Source organism: Papaver somniferum, unplaced genomic scaffold, assembly GCF_003573695.1.
Source record: "Papaver somniferum cultivar HN1 unplaced genomic scaffold, ASM357369v1 unplaced-scaffold_107, whole genome shotgun sequence".
NCBI classification, from domain to species: Eukaryota; Viridiplantae; Streptophyta; class Magnoliopsida; order Ranunculales; family Papaveraceae; genus Papaver; species Papaver somniferum.
The window spans coordinates 264,657-273,896 of NW_020619603.1; positions in this window are offsets into that span (position 1 = coordinate 264,657).

A 9,240-nucleotide genomic window follows, 5' to 3' on the forward strand; every position below is an offset into this window, starting at 1 on the left:
ACAAATAAGACCTCTTCAATAATGATATAAATATAAAAAGAATTATCATAGTCTTCCATTGTTTGTCATATTATAAATTATCCCTCACATAACAGTTTTAGTGATCTAATCTGCCTATAACCAGGTTGAAGATCTTCTTCATATTTAATTGTAGCTTCTATTAGACACTCGAAGGGGAAATGGAATACAATCCATACAGAACAGGTTGAATCAAAACAGACTTGATGGACTTCCATGGAGTTTTCCCTTACATACAAACTGAAAAACATAATCTCCATAGTGTGTTACAATTAAGTGAGGAAGAAAATGCAAGCAGTAAACCATAAGAATTGAATACTACCTGACGAGTTTTCCAAGCTCTGTTCTTCAGCCTTTCTAATCGTAATTGCTCCCCATTTTTTTTTTATCAAACTTCACTACCAAAAGATAAAACAAAAGTCATTAGCTATAAACGATTGTGAGATCCATGGCGATACCCCACAGATGAGATTAATTTTGATAACCAAATGTTATCTTAACATTATTAATATCATACTTATTAGTTGTTACTCATGCAGTCCAGCATAAATCAACAAATCTAAACTATTACAGTTAAACCTAAGCAAGAAAATAAAAGAGAAGCTACCTGAAGTTGATAACTGCTGTTAAAGTAACCAGACCTTTCTCCTGGTGCTCCACCTCTTAGACCTTTCTAAGAAGACAATATCATTTTCTTACCTTAGTTGCTCTACCAGTTTGAGCAGCTTTCTTCAAACTTAAATATCTAAATCCATTATGTGGTTAAGGCTAACGCTAAACCTCATTATTCGATAGATCATAAAAGAAACAATCTTCCACTTAAGGAAGACCTGAGCCTGCCGCGCCAGCGCCAAATCCAGCGCCACCACCACCACTTGAGCCTGCAGCGCCATCTCCTGAAACACAAAATGAACTAAATAAACAATCATGTTTGACTAACAAAATAGTAACGAATTCAAAATCACTCATGTTATATCCAATTACTGTTAACATATAAAACTTACAGTATTGACTAATAGAATTCATGCAATATAATTATAATGAATAACAGAATCATCCAAAATTCTGAAATTATGTAGCTCAATAAAAATTACCATCAAATAAACTTGACTACCCAAGAACTATCTTTCAGAAACAATCAGAATATCATTTAACAAGAACGGGACCATGGGCCGAAAAGATTAAAATGACTTTGTACGCGATTAGTGATTTGAAAGAAAAGTCAATAAAACAACAAAAAACAGAAGGCCTCATCCAAACTCTTATAAAGATCAATGAGATTACCAGTTCACTAAAATGGGCAGCGAAGCTAACTCGGCACATGCTTCTGTAGTTAGATCTCTCACAAATAATGAATTCGAAAATTACAAAAAATATTGAAAGTCTCAACCAGTTAGCATCGCAGATAATGGAACTAACTTTGCAACAGAGAAATCTAACAAAGTAACAAGGCTTTCTTTCCCTAAATTCCGTAAACTACTGAATACAATGTGCAAATAAATGACATGATCCAACTCACAACATTACTAAATATATCACAATTTTCTGCTCAGCAAACATGTCTAACACATGAACTCGTAACACATACCAAAATCATATCAGGAATTACATATCAGTAACCAACAAGACAAGATGCATGAACAATTCAGGCATCACAAATCAGTGACAAACAAGAGAATATGATCAACAAAATTCATCTCTTCTCTTATTCTGCTAAAATAAAGCAATGAAGCCATTAACAGTTCATTTATAAGTAAGGGACTAGATTTGAACCTTAAATTATGGTTGATGCTCAGCTGAAGCACCAGCTTTATCTGCTCCAAACTCCCCTGGTTCTCCCCCTCTTGGTCCACCACACATCCAACTCAGTTGTCACTAAATCTTGGACTGTCACCACCTTCGTAATTGCGCCTAATTACACCACAACAACAACAACAAATTAAACCCTAAAAACACAAACAATAATCAAAAATCAAATTCTACAACACATCAAATTCAAAACAAGAGGAGAACAACATTAACAAATCTTACCTAGGATGACCACCCTATGCTGCTCTACCAGTTTAAGCAGATTTCTTCAAAGTATTAGGCACAATCTCAGATGGTAGATTCAAATAAGTCCTCAAAAACTCAATTGACGGTAATCAAAAACCAATAATACTCCCTCTACAAATCAAGAAAAAATCAACCATTAAATGACAACAAAATCCTTATCCACAAAATCAAACCATGTCTTAAATTGCAAAGCCAAATATTACCTGATACAATTCCAAAAAAAAAAATTAAATCCTAAACGGTTTCGTCTGCATAAACTCAAACCCAATCCAAGAATTTCGATACCAATTCGGGAAAAAAATTAATTAAAATTCTACAACCACAATTTAATGAAACCCTAACAAACCCCCCAAATCAAATCCCTAATTTTATTCCAAATATAAACATAATTTGAAATCTACAGGTTTCCTTTATGAAATTAGGGTTTGATTTATGAAAGAAGAACAAGATTGAGATTACCCTGATGATTTCAAGAGCAATTGATATTAGCCTGATGATTTCAAGAACAAAACAACTATAAATTTAGGGTTAGAAAGCTTCCTCTTGATTTCTTCTGATACATGGGTTTTAGTTCAGATATGGGTTCAGATAAAGCTTTGATTTCTAACAGTGAGTTTCAATTTGTGAAGTGAGAGTCTATACAGATTTGTTTTTAAGGGTTTTTGTGTGTTTCGTTGATTTTGAGCATACAAAAATCAATCGAGAAGATGAAGCAGTAGGTATGGTTGTGGTGGTGATAGAAGTGGAGGATGCTGGTCTATTGCCTGTGGTGGTGATGGAAGCGGTGAAGGCGGAGAAACCAGAGAAAAATAGTGAAGGGATGCGAGGAGAGAAGAGAAAGTAATGGATAACCTTTTTATGGTTTTAACAAAGAGATATGTATCTTAATCCCAGCCGTTAGATCAATTAGTTTCAATCCCCAGACTATGATCAGAGGTCGCTGAATCGGTAGTTCCCTAAGGGATAAAACGGTAAATAATTTTTTTTATTCAGAGACTGTTTATTAAGCTCTCGGATTTTTTGCATTTTTTTATTATATCAGAGACAGCTATGTTTGGTCAACGAGATGACTACGGTCAATGAGGGTCTCTTCGCACCTAGAGGTTTATATTGTTACACGAAAATGCCGTTTGGATTGAAGAATGCCGGTGCGACATATCAGAGAATGGTATATAAAGTATTTGAAAAATGGATCCATAGAACACTGGAAGTTTATGTGGATGATATGCTGATTAAAAGCAAAGAGGCGAAAGACCATGTTGATGATTTGCGAGAAATATTTGAGCAAATGCGAACATTCAATATTAAGGTAAATCCATAAAAATGTATAATTGGTGTATCATCAGGAAAATTACTAGGCTATATTATATCCAAGGAGGGAATACAAGTGGATCCAGAAAAGGTCCAAGCAATCAGAGATAGGCCAGCACCTGCAACAGTCAAGGATGTTCAAAAATTGAACGGATTGATAGCATCGTTGGGAAGATTTATTGCGAGATCCTCGGACAAGTGCAAACACTTTTTCAATATATTAAAAAAGGGAACCAAATTTGAATGGACAATGGAATGTGATAAAGCATTACAAAGCATAAAAGATTATCTGGTAAACTTATCCATTATGCAAAAGGCGAAGCAAGGAGAAGAATTATTATTGTACTTAGCGTCAACATCCCATGCATTAAGTGCAGTATTATTACGATCGGGGGAAGGTGTGGAGAAACCAATATATTACATAAGCAAAACCTATAACTGCGCAGAGAAAAATTATTCAAAAATCGAAAAAAGGATTCTCGCATTGGTATATGCATCATTCAAGCTTCGCATTTATTTTCAAGCCCACAAAATCAAAGTATTAACAAGAGTGCCAATTGAAAAAGCAATGAAAAATTCGAAGAGATCGAGGAGAATAGAAAGGTGGAATGCACAGTTAGGAAATTATGAGATCGGCTATGAAATTTTATCTTCACCAAAGTCTCAAGTTATTGCAGAGTTTCTCGCAGAATTTCCAATAGAAGAAGATGAGTATGTCGAAGAAATGATGGAGGTGGATGATGAACATGGAAATCCTAATGATTTATTAACTGAGCGAAACTCAAACAAATGGGAAATTTTGGTGGATGGATCCTCCAATGGAGAAGGCAATGGGATTGGTATTGTATTCATTTCACCAATGGGCACGAAAATGGCTTATTCTTTCAGATTAGATTTCGCATCCATAAATAATGAAACTGAATATGAAGCTGTTGTTCATGCACTAAGATTAGTAATTGAAATGAAAATTGAGGATGCGCGAATAACTAGCGATTCTCAGTTGGTAATTCGTCAGATAGAAGGCACATATAGTACTAATGAACCATTTTTATAAAAATATAGGAAATTGGTTATGGATTTAGTGATGCAAATTCAAAAAATAAGTTGGAGACGCATAGGGAGAAAAGATAACAGGCTCGCGGATGCATTGGCGTTCATACCATCAATGTTAGTAGATCCAGTTGCAAGAGATATAAAACTACAAACACTTTTGTTACCATCTATAGAAAAGAGTGAAGAAGTGCAAACAAATGTGATGATCGTAGAAGGTGTACAAGAAGAAAATGTGAGCGAAGAAAAGGATTGGAGAACTGAAATACACTCTTTTCTAGAAAAGGGAGAATTGCCGAGGAAAAGATTAGAAAAACATAAATTAAAGAGCCGTGCGACAAATTATGAACTAAGGGATGAAGTTCTTTATAGGAGATCATTTCTAGGACCTTCACTTAGATGTCTTACGCGAACGGAGGGGATCGAAATTTTAAAGGCATTACACTATGGTGATGCTGGCAACCATAGTGGAGGAAGATCACTTGGTTATAGAGCAAATATACAGGGCTATTACTGGCCATATATGCATGAAGATGCAAAACAAGTTTCGAGGAGGTGCGAAGAATGTCAACGTCATGGCAAGAAGATACATGCACCTCGGGCTATTCTTAATACATCAACAAATGTGTGGCCCTTTGGGAAATGGGGAATAGATATTGTTGGACAATTTATACCGGGGACGGGACAAAAAAGATTCTTAATAGTCGCAACTGACTATTTCACTAAATGGGCAGAAGTGAAGGCAGTTCAACACATTCGAGATAAATACATATTTAAATTCATTTTTGAAAATATCATATGCATATTTGGTATTCCTGCACAATTGGTGTCTGATAATGGGAAGCAGTTTGAAGGCGAGAATATAACAATGCTGCTCAATGCGTTCAAAATTCAGAGTGGCAAATCTACTCCTTTGTATCCTCAAAGTAACGGACAAGTAGAAGCTACGAACAAAACAATCGCCGACAACCTGAAGAAAAAATTAGAAGGGCACAATAAAGGATGGTGCGAACAAGTACATAATGTAGTATGGGCTTACATAACTACAAAGAGAGAAGCAACGGGAATGTCGCCATTTTGTCTGACATATGGAGTAGAGGCAGTGCTACCAACAGAAGTGATCATCCCTACAACAAAGAGAGAAGCTTGGGAAAAGAATTTAAGTGCGGACTTAATTTTAACAAAGTTGGATGATTTGGAGGAAGTACGAGAAGTCGCTTTGCAACATATGAAAAATTATCAAAAAAGACTAGCTCGAGAATACAACAAGCGGGTTAAAATAAGAACCAGGCGAATTAGTGCTACGCGAAATTCCAATTTATCAAAGAGGAAAAGATGGAAAGTTAGAGAAAAGATGGGATGGACCTTATATAATAAAACGAATAGTTGGAGAGGGAGCCTACGAATTAATGGATACTGAGGGACGAGATACAGGTCGTAAATTGGATCGCCCTTGGAATAGACAGTTCTTAAAAAACTATGATAAGAACAAAACTCATGACTTCTGTGATTTGGAGGTGATTCCGTTCCCATGTTCCATGGTGTTGGTATATTCTCCATCAAGATTATAGCTTCCCATATCTTCTCCACACTTGCATTTAGAGGTGGCATTTTGATTTCTTCCCATACTACCTTGTGACCTCCTTGTCCTCTATTATAGTTTTGTCTTTGACCTCCATAAGTTTCTTGTGGTTGATCGAGTCTTTGGATCTTGCTATTTCCACCACGATTGTAAAAATTTATTTCTCTTTCATATTCTTCTTGATCTCGACTTCCCATAGCCACCAGTTTCTGCTGATTGTTACCTGTCACCTTCTCTTGTTGTACTTGCATTCTCAATTCTAACTCAAGTGGCGGGTATATATATATGTTGATATCTATGTAGGGGATAATTCTTATTTTTATCTTTTTTGTTTTCCTTTTTGTGATTTTATTTTCTTTGCTGCTAATGCAACGGTTGTGAGTAATCATAACCTATTACTTACATGTTGTGCAAATGCTGCTTCTATATATTGGTTAACTGGATGGTTGTTTTGCAAATGCTTTTGACCGAGTATCCGTAACTATAAGCATAACCTCATGTTTTTTAAATGCATTGGGCGGGGCGAGGCGAAGCCGAGCCACAACAAATAAAAAATCTTAAGCGACGGGCAAGGATGCATCGGGACAGGGGCGAGGAGAAGCCGAGCCACACCAAATCAAACATGCATGGGGACGGGGCGAGGCGCAGCCGAGCCACACCTAATCAAAAATATATCGGACGGGGCGAGGCGAAGCCGACCGCACCCAATCAAAAATGTATCGCGATGAGGTGGGGCAAAGCCCCGCAACACCAAATCAAAAATGCACGACGAGACGGGACGAGGCGCAGCCGAGCCACACCTAATCAAAAATACATCGGACGGGCGAGGCGAATGATAGACGCATTTATGTGTCTAATTTGTCCCAATTGTTTATATTGTTAGTGCTCGATTTTGTACTTATTTGGTTATTTTATGTCTTTGTAGGTGTTTTTGGAGAAATAAGCTTTTGCGGCGAAATTGGCTCAAAATGTGGCATTTGAACCTCCGTAGATAACGTACCAGAAGCACCCCAGAAATACCCCGGAGGAACCCTGAAAAAGTGTTGAAAATATCCCAGAAAAATTACTATTTGCACCCAAGGGGAAAGTGTTATTCGGACTCTCACTATGGATAAGGGGTAACCCAATTCGGACATGTGCTAAAGGGACACCAGAACTGGATAAGGGGGAGGTCACCTTCACCGTTTGAAAACAAATTTTGGCGGGAAAATTTCCTTTCACCAGACAGATTTAGGGTTGGATTTTCGGACGAGTTTTAATGAGATTCAATCACTGATTCTCATGGGATGGACGTGATATGGATATAAAATTCTAGTATGGATGATTTCATGGGCTTAATTGGGCTAGAATATCCGGGAGAAGCAATCAAAGTTAAAACAGAGAGACGTGTCCTGTTGTGCACTTTCAAAGATTTTGTGGAGATTTTGGGAGAGTTTTACGCTGGATAATCATGTATTTGGTCCTGTTCAAGTCATAGGAAGAGTTTGGTGGCTATTTTATAGCTAACAGACGCGTACAAACACTGACAGAGGTGATTATTGTTTCAACGGCAGAGAAAAAAAAAAGAGATTCTATCGGGATTTCTTTGAGCTGTGAAGTATATAAGAGGTGTAGAGAAGTTAGAAAAGATTTTGTCGAGAGTTTGGGGAGGTTTGGAGGCGATCAGAGAGGCGCAGGAGGAGTTGCAGAGAAGTTACCTGCTGCTGCTGCTGCTGCCATTAACACGCCTGAAGAACACGAAGAACGGACTCTCAGCAGCAGTCGTTTATCAACAGAAACATCGACTGTCGACTGTGGGTCGTAGTTCTTCAACGACAACAGCAACTCAGCTCTGTCGTTGATTCTGGACGTCTTCTGTGGGTCGCATAGTTCTGTTTTACATCAATTTCTTGTATTTCTCTTCATTGTAAAACACTTTTGAGCATCAATGAAATATTTTGAGAGCATTTTTACTATGATGAGTTAAACCCCAACACTGGGGCGACGGAGGAGGCCGAGCTTCATAAATGGGTAATTTTATTAATTCTTTTTAAGACTTTTGCATTAAAAATTAAGTGAAATATGATTTGATTAAATTGGGTGTTATTTGATTAGATGGGTCATGCTTAGCTTAGGTGATTTGATGTTCCATGCTTAACATTTACAACCAATGTTTTGAGAATCGACTTTGGCAAAATAAGAGTCCATATATGTTTTGAGCTATTATTGTTGAGAATAAATCATTAAGCCTTATGTTATGAAGATTGGCCGAATCATTAGTCCCAGTACCTCTCTACCAATTTGTCAATATTTGTATATATATTTTTAAATCTAAAAATCCATTACCTTCACAAGTTCGAGTTTGAACGATACCCCTTATCATCATTACTACAACCACGAAAAATCTTTTAATCATTTTGGCGCCGCCGACGCGGATTTGTGCTTAGGTAGAATTTTTAGGTTTATTTTTTTTTTATTTATTTGTTCCTTTTTACTTTGTCTTTTTGTCTTTAATTTACAGGTTCGAAGTATAGCACTAAGGACTTGGAGAGGAAAAAGCTTAAAGCGAAAAGAGAAGAAAAAAGGACAATTTTAGGATTTAATTTTTAATTTTTAATTTTTTTAGAGTGTGTGAGGAAAACTGTAAATTTTTTTTTAATTTGGATTTTTTTTGGACTTTATTCTGGACTTTGGACATTATTTTTTAAAACCCTACGGAAGGGTTATATAATTAAAAAAAAAAAAAAAAATTAAATACAAACTGTTTGCAGAGAAGGACGACGATTACTATATCGTCTCGGCCCCTCGGGTTCGCACACGGCATAGGAGTCGTGGCCCGAGTCGACGACAACGGTTCATCGCCCGTCTGGTACGGGAGGTAAGTCCAATCGAAACACCCGCGAATCTCCTGCAAGCGGGTTACTGTCTGCCTTAAGGTGATAATTGTTTGAGGACGAACCGGACTGTCTTTATTTTCCTAGTAAAGGGCAAGGCCTGGCCTAAAAAAGATAAGGGTTCGGATTTCATCACCGTTCCCTTCTTGCCCGCCTTAGGAAAACGAAACCTAACGCGAACCCAAGCTTAAAATTTGGAATAGAACGAGACCGATAGGGTAACGAGCTTAATAGGAAACTCGTTCGAAAAATATTGGTTGCTCTTTAAGCACACTCCAAAGTTCATGATGGTTTCTGTGAGTTGAATGCGTGACTGCGCCGCCTTGTGATAGCGGTGAGGCCTTGGGTATC